This window comes from Sciurus vulgaris (genome assembly GCF_902686455.1).
Source record: "Sciurus vulgaris genome assembly, chromosome: 4".
NCBI lineage: Eukaryota > Metazoa > Chordata > Mammalia > Rodentia > Sciuridae > Sciurus > Sciurus vulgaris.
In genome coordinates, this window is record NC_136464.1 from 176,021,763 (window position 1) to 176,037,753 (window position 15,991).

General features: G+C 46.8%; 1 protein-coding gene across 1 annotated transcript in view; it reads left to right on the forward strand.

Moving 5' to 3' along the window:
* The window catches only part of CLYBL (citramalyl-CoA lyase), a 232,198-nt gene extending 229,989 nt beyond the window's left edge, over positions 1–2,209 (forward strand). The window contains exon 9 of the mRNA XM_079136897.1: positions 1,901–2,209. The gene's annotated coding sequence lies outside the window, so the exon portion shown is untranslated. The remainder of the gene's footprint in view (positions 1–1,900) is intronic.
* The last annotated feature ends 13,782 nt before the right edge of the window (positions 2,210–15,991 follow it).

Sequence of the window (15,991 nt, forward strand, 5' to 3'; positions counted from 1 at the left end):
GGCCCGGCTGGGCCTCCTGCCCCATAGCAGCAGGCCCATGGACTGGTAGGTCCCCACCGTGGTGGACTGCTCAGCACACCCTTGTCCTAAGTTTTAATTTGTTCAAACAAAAGCACCTTTGTGTTTAAGGTTCCCCAGCTTGATCTCACTCATAACCTCGTGGTCCCAGTTACCGTGGGATCACAATCCTGGGACTGGCCAGAGCCAAATATCTGGACCAAGGTTCCACATTCCACACTCAGCACACTCTGAGGAGGGGCTCAGAAGAGAGCTCAGTCACTACCCAAGCCCCTTCATGCCTCTTCTCCCTGACCAACAGACTGAAGCACAAGGAGATACAGAAGGCTTTGCCACCCTTCCTCCCCCGACATCTCTCTGATGCCAGGGATGAGCAAAGGGGCCCCTGGGAAGGGGAGGCAGCTGAGGGCTGGGCAGCCGATGCCCGCTCTCGGGGACTCCTGAGGTGGGGAATGAGGTCTGCCCAGCCTCTGAGCAGGGAACTGAGCACAGGAAGAGGACCTTGCAGCTAATCAGATTAATTAAAAACCATACCTGTTTATATTTTGTGTAGCTCATCACCGCTCCACCATATTACCCCCCTGTTATTAATTCTTGGGGGCTAAATTATGGGTAACACTATTAAAACATTATCAGAACTAATGAGAAACAATTACTTAGAAAATGAGCCAGGACAAGATTGAGTCGAGAACATCGGTGGTGATCGCTGCAGATTAGTTTAATAAATCATCAGGTGCCAGGCAGGACTGACTGCGTGTATGCAAAGCCCGTCACGGGAAAAGGAAATTGAGATTTTTTTTGCATAATTTTTTCATTAATCTCAATAGGACCCGTGTGGTGTAGATTGCTTTATTCCCCTAATACCTTGCCGGAGGGGGGGTGCCCAATAATGTCTTCATTGTTTTAGTGAGGTCTTAATGACAATCTGTGACAACCTCATTTTAATGTATAGAGGATTTTATCGATAGAGTCGTGTTTTATTGAAGTGGTCAGGGGACTCCGGTCGGTGCGAGGCACTTCTGTGAGCACAGGTTAGGAAGTTCTGGGGACCTGGGTGCCTTCCGTTGTCCAAGTTTTGAACTGCTGCAGCTGAAGACCTGGCCGCTGCTCCTCGGGGGAAGCTGTGTCCTGCAGAATGAAGACTTCACTGCCTCCAATTCGAATCTGAAAGTCACTGGTAGCCTGGCATATTTTGCTGGATAATTAGAACAAACCATGTGGTTGTTTTCCCTCTAATATAGAAGTGTGTCATTGTTAACACCTTTACACCCAATAGTTTTGTGGAAGTTTGAGAAACTGGCTTTCTTCCTTGAAGACACTGAATTTTCTAATGATGCCTTATAAAGAGAAGAAAGAATACAGGCTTTTTCATTTGAAGGACAGTCTGTTTTAGGACTTCAGTTTGCCCTGCAACAGGAATCCTCCGTTTTTATTTTTTTATTTCTATTCTTTTCTCTAGTAGTAGGAAAACAGTTGTTGGTACAAAGCCCATTATAAATTTCCAGCAGGACTTTGCGCATGTTGATGCTAGTGAGAGTCCCCAGATGGGTCTGTAACGGCAGAGCTTGAGCCTCAGGCTTGGGGACACGGACCTCCCAGTGCAGAGCCCCCGCCCCCCACCAGGTCTTCGCATTGCCCTTCAGAGGAAAAGTAATTACCTGACCCCAACATTTAAATGTTAAAGCTTCAGTTTCTTTCCTTCCGCGCTCTGTTTTAACCTGGGGTAAGGGCGGGGGCAACTAACAGAGCGACCAGAATAGAAAGTCAATCACGTTCAGACACTTAACTTAGTACCTGCAAGCCTGCGCAGCGGGACCCGGCAGCCTGATGCTGTTTTGTGACGGAGATTTTTGTCGTTGTTGTTGGTTTGTTTAAATTGCAGTAATAATTTGGCAGCACATCTCCTTCCCAAATCAGTAAGGACTGCCAGCGACACAACGTGATCTGTGGGGAGGAACCCAGACCCTCCCGGACCCTCCCCGGCCCGTCTCGTGGAGCCTGTTTGCGGCGATCAAACCGTCTCCGCTCAGCGGCCGGAGCCCGCCGGACGTGTCGTCTGGAAGTCTTCCGGGACTTTGTGACTCTGTCCTCCTTTATAGATTTTTTTTTTTCCTTTTCTTTCTCCCACTATAAGTGATCGACTGGGTCTTACTCCTGCTCCTCCCGACCGGAAGGGCACGGCGAGCCTGGAACCGGCGCGCCCCGCGGGAAGGCGGCACCGGGCGCGCCCGACCCGGTCCACGAGCCGCCTGCGCTTCCCCGCCGCCTGCGGTCGCCGGGCTGGCGCGGCCCTCGGGGCGGACTGCGGGGATCCGCGGAAACCGGTGGGGCCTCCCCCGGGAGGCCGCGGCCCCTTGCCGGCCGGAGAGAGGCTCGCGTGGAGCGGCGCTCGGGACTCGAGGCCGCTGGGGCGCCCGGCCCCGCAGGGCCACAGTGGGGAGCCCGGCGGCCCAGCGGCCAGGACTTCGGCCCTGCTCGCTCACCCGCCCGCCCGCCGCGGGCCGCCCGGAGCCTGCGAGCCTGTCGCGCAGCCCCTCTGTAATGGTGGCAGATCAAAGGCTGCCCCGTGTCCCCGCGGAGCCAGGGACAATCCCGCGCCTTTGTGCGCTGTTGCTAGGAGCCGGAGAAACTAAGAGAAAGTGTCAGGGGCATGTTAATCAGACTCGTTACAGTGTAACAATAACGTCTCTCTCGGGTCTCGCAGGCCCCGCGCACCCCAGCGCACCCAGCTCACAGGCCCGACACCTGCGTGCGGCCCTCGCGCCAGCCCTGAGCACCGATCGCCCCTGTGTCCCTCCAGCCCCGAAGTCGACCCGGGGCCAAGCGCAATGATGAGGTTCTAGACTCCGTGCAGGTGCCAGGAACGTTTCCCAGGTAGTGGTCCCCTTGATCCGAGTCCTGCGCGGTTAACCTGCGGGCTGGGAGCTGGCTAGGTGGCCTGAGAGGGGTGCTGGAGGATAGAGTCCCCTGAATTTTTACTCATGGAGCTAGATTGCTCTTGTTACTCAAATATAATGTTTGAATCAAGAGAAAAGGGAACTTTTTGATTAAGGGTTTCTCCAGCCACAGCTACTTGCCTTGCATACACAGAGGATACCATAAATGAGATCTCCAATCTAAGAAAGAAGGAAGAACTTGGTAAAGAGTAAAGATTTCTCTGAACTTTTCCCAAGGAATCACTTCATTGGCTCTTTTGGTCATTCCACAAACACCTGTTGAGCAGACTGGGTGTCACACCGTTCCCTGAATGTCATAGGAGTTGCCCCATTTTAAAAGTAAAATGGCTTTGTTGGCCAGATTCCTGAACCTTGGAGCAGGACTGTGATCTCAGCTACTCAGGAGGCTGAGGCAGGAAGATCACAAGTCTGAGGCCAGCCTGTACTTAGCAAGACTCTGTCTCAAAATGGAGGAAGACAAAGGACTGAGGATGTGGTTCAGTGATAAAGTGTCCCTGGGTTCAATCCACAGTACCATAAATAAATAAATAAATAAATAAATAAATAAATAAAAACAAAAGTGCCTTTATGGAGGTGAAGGGAGGGGCAAAGATGTAAAATAAAGTCCAGTGTTGAAACAAAACTAACAAAAAAAATATCATTGGCTGCAATGGTGGCAATAAAATAGGTATGAATTAAGCATTTTAGATGTTCGGAAAACTGCAAGTCATATGCTTTGCAACCAGCCGGGTTTTGGCCTCTTTCATCTCCTTGTACCCTCCTCTTTTGGTGGGTAGGAGCTCCACCAGCCTGAGGTCTGAGGCTGTTTGCTGCAGGAATCTGCTCAGTCCTGGCCTTGGCCCCACGTCCCCTGCTGGACCATACACCAGGAGTTAGAAAGTGGGCTCAGGCTCAGGGCAGGGGCTGGCCAGGGAGAGGTGCTTTTCTCCCACACGACCTCTGTTCACCAAGGTTAGTAAGGAGCCAGGCTTCCAGAGTAGATCTGCTGCACCCTAAGTCAAAGATAAAGCTTGCAGTTCCTTGAAGGGTAGAACCCACCTCTTAGATCACCTGCGCTTACCTGCTGACCCAGGAAGACCCCTCTAACTGTGAAAAACTTCTCCATTGATCACCATCGATTCTCACGCACTACTGTGCACAAAGTGTAATCATACAGAAAACTGGACATATTCCCAGAGGCTAGAGTTCTGGGCCTGGGAAGAACTTTAGAGATTCCTTTAGTTACATAAATAAGACAGCTAATCGACTTTCTTTTCATAAGAAAGGCAAGGGGGACCAAATAAGGGTTATGTCACAATAGCTAAAATTTCTGCTACGAGGGGGAATTCAGGGGAAAGAAGATAAATTTTTTTCTTGGTCTACATAATGCCAGGTAGCTGGCTTGGCTCTTTGATTTTTTTTCTTTTTTTCTTTTTTTTTTTTTTTCTTTTCAGACAATGAATCAAATTGTCTTAGTTATTCAGACACACTAATAGAATCAAGAGAAAAAGGAACACTAAGTTTCAGATAGTTTTGTGTGGATGGTTTCTTCAGAAGAGTGCACACTCTAGGCATCTGCCTTAATATCTAACCAGGGGGAAGGCGAGGGGAATCTTCTGAGTTCCGGAAAGAGAAGAGCATAAAAACCAGCATGAATTTCTGGCTTAGATTTTCTGGGAGAACTGTGCTAATGACCCTGACTACCAGGAGAGGACAGGAGCACATCCATTTTTCCCACTGGGTTTTCAGGAACTGTCATTCCTGCAATAGGTTTTTCATGGGAGCTCTGTGATGCTTCTCCCAGGCTGGCCTGCAGGAGCTCCAGCCTGTGACAGCATTGCCAATCTCAAAGGACCCTGGTCACTGCATAGCTGGGCTGCAGCGTCTGCCGCTATAACCACACTGATCTTTCTACATATCCCTGGCACAAGTGGCAAGCCTGCAGACTCTGTCACACCCAACAGACTCCTTACCAGTAAAATGCAACTGTGTTCTGTGAGGTTTCCCAGCAGCCCCAAGACAGCTTGCTGGGCTTCCCTCAGTACTCCCACGCACAGGGCTGGATTTCTGGTGTGGTACTTGTTTAGGTGTATGTGCCGCCGAGACCGTGCAAATTTCCTGAGGCCTGATGCCTCTCCTGCTCTCACCTCACCCCAGCACAGGTAGCTGACGTGTATTTGTTTAAGTCGGGAACTCTTTCCTCACCACACTTCTGTTCTGAGCCCGGCTCTCCAACTAACAGGCTGTGTTACCTTTGGACAAGTCATTTATTCTCTCTGGGCATCAGGTTCTTCAGCTATATGAATGATAATTTGTAACTCCATGAAGGAGTACCACTACTCCTGGAGATGGTACTACCCAGGTGGCCCTCCAAGGGTCACCACCTGCCTGGCTGAGGAGATGGAGTCAGCAGGCAGCAGACAGTCTGCAGGTCCTTTAGCATCTGCCTCAGCTGTCTTGCCTGAGGCCATTCCCTTCCCCGATGGCCTGCATCAGGGATGAACAGGAATGAGGTAGGGACATAAAGACCCAGCTGTTTGGTCCAGATGTGGGACACAGTAACAGACCATGTATGTTCCAGAGCTTCCGGGGGGTTGGACAAGACTGTTGGCTCTGTTTCTCGTTCACCCCAATCCTGATTCCTTCTTCCTTTTCTGGGCATTGATCTTTAATATTTGCATCCTAACATCTAAGTATCTCCTCCTATAAAGACTACACTACAAGAGGATTAAATAAACTATTGTATTTTAAAGCACTGGATTACGGTGGCATATAGCTGTAATCTCAGCTATTTAGGAGACTAAGGCAAGAGGATTGCAAGTTCAAGGCTAGCCTGGGGCAAATTAGTGAGACCCTATTTCAAATTAAATAAAAAAGAGTTGTGTGTGTGGGGGGGATAGCTCAGTGGTTGAGCCCTTGCCTAGGTTCAATCCCCAACATCTCAAAAAAAAAAAAAAAAAAAAAAGAAGAAGAAGAAAAAAGTTGAAATGGTAAATTTTATGTGTATTTTACCACAATTTTTTAAAAGAAGAATGAATGTGAACTAGTGATAAATGAAACTAATAAATAATCATCGTATTTTTAAAAAGCACTTAGCATCCTGCTTGACACATAATAGGCAATCAGTAGAGGCCATGTTACATACAGGTCCTACTTCACTACGTCACAGAGGACGGGAATCCCACAGCAGCAAAGTTGCTTGAAAGTGCATTTCTAAAAAAAAGAAAGAAAGTGCATTTCTATGAAATGAGGCCCGACACACAAGCGTTCCAGGAGTGACGGTGTGCGTGTTAAGAACCTCCTAGCTCTAGGCTGGCATGCAGCTCAGTGGCAGAGCACTTGCCTTCCATGTTTGAAGCCCTGGATCAATCCCCAACGTCACACGCGCTCTCTCTCTCTCTCTCTCTCCCTCTCTCTCTCTCTCTCTCTCTCTCTCTCTCTCTCTCTCTCTCTCTCTCTCTCTCTCTCTCACACACACACACACACACACACACACACACACACACACAGAGGAATCTCCTAGCCTCATCGCAGGATATGGAAATTTCTCAGTGCTGGGGCTCTGACGGTAAATTCCTTTACAAACGATAAAGTCCTTGATTTTGTAGAGACAAGGAAGCCCAGTGGGGATTATGCAGTACCAACTCCTAGCTGAAGGGGGCGCCATGCACACAGAAAAATACACCGCTAGTGGCACTCCTGGAGTTATGGAACTACTGCCCCCGCTTAGGGGACTTGCCCAAGGTCACACTGCTAACCAAACCAAGTCTACAACTCAGGTCTCCGGATTTCCTCCACTAGGCTACACCTGATCCCCAGGACTCCTCAGATTCGCGGTTCCACATTAATGTCCCCACTTCCATGAAGTGAGGAAGCTCTGGATGAGCTTGAAGAATCAAGGAAGAGGGGGCTGGGCTGGGGCTCAGTGGCAGAGGCTTGCCCAGCACGTGTAAGGTGCCAGGTTCCATTCTCAGCACCGCATATAAATAAATAAATAGAGGCCCACTGACAAGTAAAAAATAAACCAGTGAGGAGTTGGGGAAACAGCCTCCACCCCGCCTCCCTCAGGGACCGTGTCTGAGCCCAGCAGAGAAGCCTGAGCTCACACAACTCAGCTGACTTCTGTCGCACATCGGCCTCTTGGCTCCGGCCTCGGCCATCCTCAGGGCCTTCTGTGCTCGGCTCTCTGGCTGCTGTCCGTCTGCGCCTCTTCCTTTCACCCTCAGTTCTGCCTTCTCTTCCCTCCCCTTCCACAATTCCAAAAGCAAAAATAACAAACGGAGGAAAAAAAACAACAAAATTAGGGAAAAAATTTCCCCTAACTCCGTGCCCATGTTTCGGAGGTAAACGTGGCTTTCTAATCACGGAGCTGCCTGCAGGACACTCTGCAATCCTTCATTGACTGTGAACTTGGCACGGGGTGTTTATTATGCCCATTTTACTGGAGAGACCCTGAGTGCAGACGACAGCTAATGTTGTACTTTGGGAATCAAAGTAGAAATGTCAATGAGGCTGCTAATTATTTAGTAAATTAAATATTGCTGCCAGCGTGCTCTTCTAATGCCCTACATCTGATCATGCTGTCTTAACGCAAAGCCAACATCCAGATTCTATTTAGGCAATAAAGAAGATGGCAAATTTGTGACTGGTTCTTTACGTTTTAGTAGAAGTTATTTGAGTGTGCAGCTTGAAATTCTTGTGGGGGTCTGGAGTGCCGCTTCTAAATGATGAAGTTTAACTTTATATATAAAGTTCGTATATACAAACATAAAATATAAACTTATATATTGACTATTGCATTATCTATAATATAACTCATAAAATTTGATTTCTATTTTATTCTTATGCCTTTTGGGGGGGCATTACCAAAAATGGAACAACAAATAATTTTTATTTATTTATTTCCCTTATTTTGACAATGAACAACAAATAATTATAAAAACCAGTATTTTCAGACTATGATAAACATTCCACTTTTGGAAGTGATCCCCAAAGATCCTTGTTCTAACTTTGCCTCCTAAAAACCTTTTTAAAAAAGGATCTGTCTTTGTGTCACCTAGGGAACTTGAAGTTGTGGAATATATTTATGAAAATATTTACGATAAACATCTTCAAAATAAGTATTAAGTGATGGGTCATGAATTTGCATGCACCACCTCTGAAAAATAGCACATTTTGAAAAGGTTTGTTGAAAACCTCCAATAGCCTTTTCCTTCCTTCTTAAAAGGCATGTGGGTTTGATTAGCGCTCAAAAAAGAGAGTGTTTTCATAGCCTCCGGTACAGCGTTTATAAAAATCGCGATGATTTCAGGGACTGCACCTTCATTTTTTTGAATTTTCAAAACTTGTCCCTTTTTACTCTTTTATTTTCTTTCAACAAAACAAAGACCGAAAGACCCCTTTAAGAAATTTTATCCATTCTCACAGAGCCCCAGTTTGTTGACCTTCAGGCCACGGAGTAAAACCTTTCTTTTAAGTCAAGCATTCCCCATTGGGAAGCACTCCAGCTTTTTCTTTTTATGAGGAATTTTAACTGCTGGACTTAATTTAATTATTGTATTTTGTACTCACTCCCAGCAGCCCCAGGGCAGGAGCTTTGCTTTTTTCAAAACTTTCAAATAAATATCTTTGAAAATGCACATTTCTGATGGCAGCCTTATTTCTTTGACTTGTCTTTCTGATCCAAATCCCAAACATGGGCCTTGCAATTTCCCGACTTCTGCACGGGCGGGTTTCCACCCCGGCATCTCTGCACCAGGCCAGCCTTGGGAGCGCGCAGGCTGACGGGCCCTGGAGTTCTGGGAGTGGCTGCCCAGGCCTCTTAACGGGAAAATAGAAACCATCTCCAAGGCAGAACAGCATTTTATAAACAAGCCGGATCTGGGCACGCGGTGTTTAATAAGAAGGTCTCCTAGGTAGACACTGCAAGGAGATGAGGAGGTGCTGGCCCCAGGCCCGCATCTGCAGAGTTTCCCTGAGGTGCCCCCCCATCGACCGCCCCTCCCCCACCGAGGAGGCGCATTGCAGACCCACCATTGGGGTTGTCGTCCCAAGCTAGAAGCCAGGTTTCGATGTCTTTATTTCTCATCTATCTTTATGTATGCACATTTCTATTGAGCCTTTTTGATTTCTATGATTTTGAGGGCTTTGACTACATCTGGACTTTCAAAGGTGAAAAATAAATCTGCGTTATGTAACTGACTTTTGTAAATTCACTTAGGAATATTGAAACGTGGAGCAAATGTAACTTTTCAAGATTCACAAGATCTGCCCAAAATACTTGGTGGGGGTTGAGTCACTTATGAAGTGGATTAAGGACTTCTGTGACCTCTGACTTTAGGAAGAAGAGGATTCTAAATAGAATTATCTGCAAAGTGGATTTGATTTCCTTATTTACTTTTATTTAAAAATTTTAAATTTTAGAAATCACATCATTTTGGTGCCAAAGAAGGACTTTCAAAGAGAACATCCGGGTCAGTGGGCTGCACCCGGGCTGCGTAGTAGAATTATCTGGCAGAGCGAGAAGGGCACCAGCAATCCCAGCTACTGTGCTGGGGAGGCCGAGGGCAGGAGGGCCCCTTGAACTCAGGAATTCAAGACCAGCCCCAGCCACAGAAAAAGAATGATCTGGCCGGCTTTCCATGGCTACCAACGTGCAGGACCCACCCTACATGAATTAAACCAGACCGTAGCGCAACCCATCATTTTGTAGATTAAAGAGAGAAACAACCAAACTGCACAACCTTCAAAGATGGAATGCATGATGTGGGAACTCCCAGCTCCCTAGAACCTTAAGGAGCAAACTTTAAAAAGTTTCCGTGATTATGTGTTGGGCCACACGAATCGATCCTACACGTGTAAGATTTGAAGAATTTCTCCCGCGCGACCTAACTTCTCACTTTATAAACTTTCATATTCCTGACCCACGGCAGAGGGGCTGGGAATGGACATTGTTTTGAAATGTCTCACCATCGTTTTCAAAATCAGGCACCCTTGTCTGGATGGCTGTGCTCTCCTCAACTTCCCTGAAAAGTCTGGCCTCTTTGGTGACATTATCATGCTTTGTGACTAATATTCTATGAATTTATTTGACTTGTGTATATTTAAAATGTATATAGAAAAAGCAATATTTGCCTCAGTGTCCACTAAAGCTGTCAAATCACCTTTTTTTTGTTTTTGTACTGGGGATGGAACCCAGGGGTGCTTAACCACTGAGCCACATCCTCAGCTCTTTTTATTTTTCATTTTGAGACAGGGTCTCCCTAAGTTGCTTAGGGCCTCAATAAGTTGCTGAGGCTGGCCTTGAACTTGCGGTCTTCCTGCCTCGGCCTCTGGGGTCACTGGGATTACAGGTGTGTGCCTCCATGTGGGGCTGTCAAAGTAGTTTTGAACTGTTGAACTGTACACTGTCCAGTTTTGTTCATGTGTTTTGTTTTTTTAAATGGAGGCAAGAGCCAGGTGTGATGGCACACACCTGTAATCCCACTGGCTCTGGAGGCTGAGGCAGGAGGATCACAAGTTCAAAGCCAGACTCAGCAATTTAGCAAAAGCCTATTTCAAGAAATTAACTAAATAATAATAATAGTAGAAAGGGGGCTGGGGATGTACCTCATTGGAAAGCACCCCTGGGTTCTTTCCTCAGTACCAGAAAAAAAAAAAAAAAAAGGCAGACATCAGCATGCAGGAAGGGTGATCCACGTCCACCCACAGTTCAGCTGTCCTCTGGGAGGGTCTCAGGACAGCAAAAGGCCATTCATGGGAAGAGCAACTGCTTCTTGGGGCTCAGCAGACTTTGAGCCATCCTGGCAAACAGCGTGCCCTTGCCCAGCCTCCCCAGCCCTTCCCACCAGGACTGGCCTGCTTGTGGGCAAAGGAGGCTTCAGTTATTTTGACTGGAGGGCCTGATCCTGGGCTGGCTGTTCTCTCAGGCCCAAGACCTCCCGGGAGAGATCCAGGAAGCTTTGATCCCAATTATTTGCCTTGGGCTAAAAGACCTCTGGCTGGCCACTCCTCTGCTGTCCTAATAAGGCCGGGACCTAGGATCACAGATGAGAACCTCTCCTTCTTTTTCTTTGTGTTAGCAAAGGGAATGCTGAGATGCAATAATTCAAACTATAAGGTTACTGGAGAGGGCCAATGAAAACACGCGGACCTGTGAAGACCTTCACTCCCTAGGTACTGTTGGGAGCTGGGATAGGGAACAGGACTTGGTGGGTTTTTAATTTGTGGCTGGCTAGGAGGGTCTCCTGGAGGACCCAAGGCCCCTGGTTAGTAGTCCTATTGGATGTGAAAACAGGTGGGCAGTTGAGACCTTTCTTATTCTACTTTCCTCCCATTCTGTTCCAATTACTCTTCATTATCTTTCAAAACATGCAAATTAGCCAAGATCCCAGCTCCAGCTCCAGCTCCAGACCGGGGGCTGGGGAGAAGGGGCGAGACATTGAAAAGTGTCTTAGAGAAAGATTCTCAGGTAGCTGTAAAAAAGAATGTTTGTAAAAAAGATTAGAAATATTTAATATTAATGAAGTGCTGAGTTTGGCTGTTTGCTTACTTCCCTCCCAGTTTGGGTTTTTCCCCCTGTACACTCCACTTGGGCTACAGAACACACATCACTGTGATAATCAAAACATAAGATAGGGCTGGCTGTGGCTGGCAGTAGAATGATCAACTAGCATGTGTGAGGCTCCAGAGCACCGCATAAACATAGATAAAATAAAGGTATGTGTCCGCCTACAAACTACATATATTAAAAATATTTTTAAAAGAAGATAAATAATAAAATAAGGAAATGCAAGTAGATGGGACTTTGGAATTTCCATCTTCCCTAAAATTGACATTAGTAAGTTTTTGTTTTTCTTTTTGTTTTTGATACTGGGGATTAAACCCAGGGATGCCACATCCCCCACCCTTTTTATTTTTTCTTTTGAAACAGGGTCTCAGCTAAATTGCTGGGGCTGGCCTTGAACTTGCAATCCTCCTGCCTCAGCCTCCCATGTTGCTGTGATGACAGGTGCATGCTACCTCATCCAGCTAGTTGTAAGATTTAAAATCAGAAACATGGCCAAGTGCAGTAGTACACCCCTGTAATCACAGCCACTTGGGAGGCTGAGGCAGGAGGATCACAAGTTTGAAGGCCGCCTCAGCAAATTAGCGAGGGTTCAAATCCCAGTACCCAAAAACAAGAACAAAAAAAGTTAAAAAGCTAAATCAGAAAAATATGTTGACATTTCATCTCATTGTTGTCTTAAATAAGAATAACCATGAGGAAAATAAGTAAACTGTAAGTCAGAATCTGAAGGACAGCTAGCTACAGGACATCAGAGCTTTTTTCCTGCATTATTATTACAAGAGTTGTCAGAAGGTGGACTAGAGAAAATTTAAAACAAGCATGTAAGAGTTTTCACCATAAAATTCATTCATCATTATTGAGTGAGATCCTCCAAGGACAGCAGAAGCAGAACGCAGGGCTTACGATTCTCTTGGAAGTGATTTGACAATGTATGACAACAGAACTGTCATTTTCTTTACATCTGGATCTGGGAATGTAGCCTAAGGAAATTCTGTGATCCTAAACGGAGGAAAAAGGCTCATTCACACATACTACCTTATTCACAACCGTACCCTTCAAATTATGGAGGAAGGGAGAAGGCAACTGTGGGGCATGGACTAGATGGAATATTAGGTAGCCACTAAAACTGGGTTTCTAGAGCTGATAAGTAAAGGCTTCGACGGTACAGTTAACATTCGCCAGATGTGATGGTGCACACCTGTAATCCCAGCAGCCTGAAGGCTGAGGCAGAAGCATTGCAAGTTCAAAGCCAGCCTCCGCAACTGAGGAAGGCCCTACCCAACTTAGTGAGAGTCTGCCTCAAAATAAGAAATAAAAAATAAAAAGGGCTGGGGGGCAGGCACGGTGGTACATGCCTGTAATCCCAGAAGCCTGGAGGCTGAGGCAGGAGGATCCAAATTCAAAGCCAGCCTCAACAAAAGTGAGGCGTTAAGCAACTTAGTGAGACCCTGTCTCTAAATAAAATACAAAATAGGGCTGGGGATGTGGCTCAGTGGTTGAGTGCCTCAATTCAATCCCTGGTACCAGGAAAAAAAAAAAAAAAAAAAAAAAAACCGACAAAACACAACAAAACAGATCTAAGCTGCATATGCAGAGTCTGGAGGTGCCCTGCCTGGCTGTACACTTCATAGGTGTGTGACCTGAACAAGGCAGTGGTGTCGCTGGGCCTGAGGACCATTGTTTTCCATTGTCTATGAAATGGGGATAGTAACAGTGCGGGCCCCATACAGTTGTTTTCTGGCTGCAGTGACTTAACACATCCAAAGAGCAGTGCCTGGCCCGTATTAGGCCCTTGACGGATGCAAGCTGCTGTTATTACCGCAGCGCGATTATGACCAGGCTTAAAAGGAAACTGCTGCCATGATTGGGTTTGGATGATGATACCATGGGCGATTTTTATTTTTTCTTTTTACATTTTTGTATTTCCAAATTTCTCATTAAATATGTCAATTTATTCAAAATCCAAGTTGGAGCTCACTACAAATAAAGGTCCAATGAAACATTGCCTTTGGTTCTGATAGAATCGCCTAGAAGACCCTGAGTCCAGAGAGCCCCAGCTGAGATCTGGAACACACAGCTGCTCTGGGCTGGGGCCCTCTGCCTCCACCCCAGGGTCACCTCCCCCAGGAAGGGTGGTGCAGCTGTGCTCCTCCTGTAGTGAGAAAGTCACTCTCCAGCATTGAGCTCCACCTCCATTCTGCCACGGGCTCCACCGTAGATTCTTGGAAAAAGCTTTGCCTTTATGCAGGCCTGGCTTCAGTGAATATCCCCAGTAGTGACAGAGAATTAGGAAAGCAGCGCAGGGTGTTCTGGATGCAGGCGCTTTTTTTTTTTGTTTGTTTTGCAGTGCTGGGGATCGAACCCAGGGCCTTGTGCATGGCAGGCAAGCACTCTACTGACTGAGCTACATCCCCAGTCCCACGGGAAGTCCTCAGCTTGACTGATCCCAGCTCTCCCCTGGCAGGCCTCCCACCGCTGAGGCCCCTCGGCTGTTTACACACCTGCACCAGGGCCAGTGAGGTTTTTGCAGGGGTGGCCCCCTGACCATTTGTGGGATCCTTCCTGCTTCCAGGCAGCCTGCTACAGGCAAGCCTTCAAAGCAGTTCAGAAGCCAAGTGCACACTCTGTCATCGCTTAATACTGGGAGCTTGTCATGTGACAAACTGAAGGAAACAGCCTCACCTCACAGGGAGAGAGCCCAGCACTTCCTCCACCAACAGGGCTTTCCCTAACCCTAACCATCCCCTCTAGCCCACAGGGTAACTGAGGCACCGCAAGCAAACAGGAACAAAACGCCTTCACAACTCGACTTCACCACACAGGGTGAGGAGGGTACCAAGTGGTCGCAAAAACAAGTAATCTAGCGTCATTCTTTGTGGAACAGACAAATGTGCCACATGTCAAGAAAAATCATGCTTATTTTTCTGTAGCATACTTTTGTGAGGTTGGAATCAAACCGCAGAGGCAGGAAGTTGATCAACTCTTCACCCCTGGCCTCTATAGCCTCATAAATGTTCATCTGATAATGGGTTAATAAATGAATGCGTGAATGGGAATGTTCTCCTCTGTAGTGTGTTAGATGCTGGGAATACGGAAATCCATGAGACCCACACCAGTGACGGATCCAGACCCAAAGTAAAAAATATTGCAAATACAATGTGATTTATTCCTAAAACCACAGCACTAATCATCAGTATTCATGGTCAAGCTCCTCTTTTATATCAGGAGTTTAGAATCCCTACCTTCAAAAGTTCACTGTCTAGTCCGGAAAACCACCATAAAATAAAGTAAGCAATGCCACATAAAAAGCAAAACAGAAATAAGTGCACGATAGAGAGGCAACCGCGGATTTTTTTTTTTTTTTTTTTTTTTTTCAAGCACTGGGGATTTGAACCCAGGTCATTATGCCTGTTAGGCAAGCATTTTACCACTGAGCTATACCATTAGCCTAGTCCAATATCATTTAATCACACAGACGCCAGCATCAAACTGCTTGGTTCACAAAGCTGTGTGACCTTGGACAAGTTTTTTAACCTGTCTGGGCTTCAATTGTTCCATTTGTAAAATGGGGTCAAGGGATGATACAGACCTATCTCACAGGTTGTTAAGAGACATCAACGCGTTAATATTTGAAAAACACTCGGGATGGTGTCTGGCAAGTCCTGAGTAACAAATATAAATATCCATGAAATAAACAAATCTCATCAAGGAACCTGCTTAGTTTTCCCTTGGCACATACCTCATGGTTCTGATAGGATTTTCAACCAAATACAGCTCCCAAACTGTGGCCTCAGGTTGATAAGGGAAGGAAGAGTTAGAGTTCTCTCTATGGAAGAATGGAAAAAAAATCTCAAAGCCCAGAAATGAGAACTGTCTAAACCAAGGATCGCAAATACATTCTAGAGAGATGCTACTCCCTTGTTCCTAGTCCAGGGCAGACATTGCTAATCAACCCCATATCCTTTCCAACAGTCAGACTAGCTTCAGCTTCTGAATCCTTGTCTAAACAGGGGGCAGTGGTCACTCATCAGGAATGTTGGTGTCCTGACCTAAACCTCAGTTTTCTGGTTGGCCTCACGGTGGTTTTGCCCTCTGAACAACCTGGACTGCCTTCCAGGCAACTGACCTTCCCCATGTCTGAAGCCCAACTCCCAGAATGTCCTACCTGCCCACCCCTCCTGAGAGAACAACAGTGGAGTGGGTCCCCCTTGGGCCTTGCTGACACTTCTTCGGAGCAGAAGGCACATAGGCTTTGGAGATGGTCTGCAGCCACTATCTAACTCTGGCCTCAGCAAAGCAAATTATTCAACCTCTCTGAGCCTCAAATTTCTCCTGGGTAAATAATCTCTCAAGATTGTTGCAAGAATTCAATGTGACAATGTGTACTGAATGGCCCTGGCTGGAGGAGGCGCACAATAATGACAGGTGCTATTATTGCTAACTCATCTACCAGCCTGGAACAGGGCCT